Below are 2,838 nucleotides of genomic sequence, written 5' to 3' on the forward strand. Positions count from 1 at the left end.
GCTAGCCTTCAGTGGATTTATTTGGTCACTAAAGGATGAAATCGCTAACTTTGCTATAAAATGAGAAATAGTCGGCGAGGCAGTACCATACAAAATTCGGGATTAAAAAATGCAATTATGCCGGGAAGAAATATTCCATATTTTCACGTCTAAATACCACTTATCAAATAATATGCAAGAATTATCCCCCAAATGCTCCCATTACCACCGAAAAGCTTTCAAAATTTTAAAACTTAATTTTAATTAAGCACTTCTCAGGTTAGCGATAGGAGAATTTACGTGAACAATATTAGTGGGTTATATTCTCTTATCAACTTTTCGCCCCCCATCTCACACATACGCATTCCTATTTCCTTTGACTATTTCTTAACATTAAGTCCTGGACTACTTTTATTCTCTCAAATATGCTTTTCCTTCTTAGTTTCTACCATTTTTTACATATTTCTTATGTGATTCCGATATCGATTTTCTCTGGACTTCTCCAATCAATTATTCTCCTTCATGTGTAAACACACCCCATATTGAATACTCTGTCATATCTAGGAGGATGCTATCTACATATTGGTTTAAGCTTGGTCTACCTAGATAATGATTTTGATTTCTCTGTAAGTGGAAGTAATCTACCTTATTGTGAACGGCCTTACTAGTAAATTCTGAATATCTTATATTTTTAAACTCTGTCTTAGCAACTCTTGATGCATATAACTCTCGCAGAAATTATTTCTGTCTATTTCACTTAAAGCTAGTGGATGGAATATATTCTTGCCTAGTTCAAAACCTGGCCTTCCTAACTTTTTCATCTAAAAATTAGGGTCATCTAATGGTCGATTTGATTTTGTAGCTAAATCATATATCACCCTACTACCTTTGCTGCTCTTTGCAGTCAAAATACATTGTCTCTTACCGAAAATATAAGACTGTCTAAACTATTCTACTCCAGTTCTCTTGAGGCTTTGATGGTGACAACACCTTGAATAAAGCCGTATGGATGCGTTTTTAACACGGATGACATCTGGATGCAGATGAACCAACAGGATGTAAATGAACACCATATAACAAGATATCATTGCAACAGAAACATATGTCGAGCAGAAGTTTGAAGGGAATATACTATGGGAAAGACTGTAATAATGAAAACTGTGCAGATGTATAATTCTCCATCTTTATGTTGTCTTGGACATCCGCACAATAAACTGTTTATAACCTAATGAAGTGATCTCAGGATCTACTCAGCGTGCGAAATATTGTGTGATTGTTTACCTTAAATAATCCCCAGTTATTCCATATCCTTTGATGCGGTTAGCCAGAACTTGGGTTGTACTATTGTGCTTGAACGGTACCCGCCTGGATCTATTATTCTTATCCATTCCCTTCGACCTATGGGTGCCCAGGATTTTCAGGCAATTTATGACTTGCTTGAAGATCTTGTGCACCCAAAGACGAAACTCACAGTAGCAAGAGACTGACTCTACCAAAATATAAACATATCACTAATCTTTACTATGGTATGAAGTAAAATTTTTCCGACCGTAAACACTAAACAAATAGATAGACAGACAGACAGACAGACAGACAGACAGACAGACAGACGACAGACAGACAGACATATAGATAGATAGATAGATAGATAGATAGATAGATAGATAGATAGATAGATAGATAGATAGGTAGATAGATAGATAGATAGATAGATAGATAGATAGGTAGATAGATAGATAGATAGATAGATAGATAGATAGATAGATAGATAGATAGATAGATAGATAGATAGATAGATAGATTGATGCATATATGCATATGTGCACATCTAAACGTGTGTGTGCGTGTGTGTGTTCATACGTGTGTGTGTAGTCTTCGTTTACAAGTGATTCCACTACAATGACGATGGCTACAGAGTAGTACAACAGACCTAGGTTCCAAACATAACACCAACTACAACAACAACTGCTACAACAGCATAAACAACAAAGTCATATTAGACACAGATGTTCTCTTAAATTAAATGGATAATCTACTGATTTCAATGAACCAATCAAGTCCTGGGTATCGATTAGTTCATTTAAAATAGGAAGACGGAAAAACTGGAGTTGAATTTGATTTGATACAAGAACATTTCTCTTTTTTTTCACTAGATTTGATCTACTTGAAAATTACAACAACTACAACAACAACAACAACACCAACAAAAGGAATAACGATAACGACAGCAGCAACAAAAATTACACTAGTTATGATATAACTAACAACAAAAACGACCGCCAGAATCACAAAACAAACAAGAGAAAAATAACAAAAAACAACTACAAAAAAACTACAGTAATAACTACAAAATACGATATCAAAAACAGCTGCTGCTACTGCTGCTACTACTACTACTACTACTACTACTACTACTACTACTACTATAACATGACCAAATTGAGTAATAGATGCCATGGCGAATGCGCAGAAGAAGCAAGAACTACAGTCATAAGTATTGTCGAAACTATCACAGAAGGAATAATATCATCATCATCATCATCATTATCATCATCATCATCATCATCATCATCGTTATCGTCGTCGTCCTCCTCCTTCTTCTTCTCCTCCCCCTCATCATCATCATCAACAATGCCTGCATTAGAGTAACCATAACAAGTGGTAGTAGTAACAGCAGCAGCAACAACAGCAACAACAAACACCTTTATGACAGCAGCAGCACCCGAAGCAACGATCTCTTCACTCACAATCACAATGAAAGCACCACGATGACGCCGACAGTGAGGACAACAGCAACAACAACAACAACAAAAGCAAGCACCTGTCGGCAGAAAGCAGGTGGATTTAGCAAACAACCAG

This window comes from Octopus sinensis, linkage group LG19 (genome assembly GCF_006345805.1).
Source record: "Octopus sinensis linkage group LG19, ASM634580v1, whole genome shotgun sequence".
In the NCBI taxonomy this organism is placed as follows: Eukaryota; Metazoa; Mollusca; class Cephalopoda; order Octopoda; family Octopodidae; genus Octopus; species Octopus sinensis.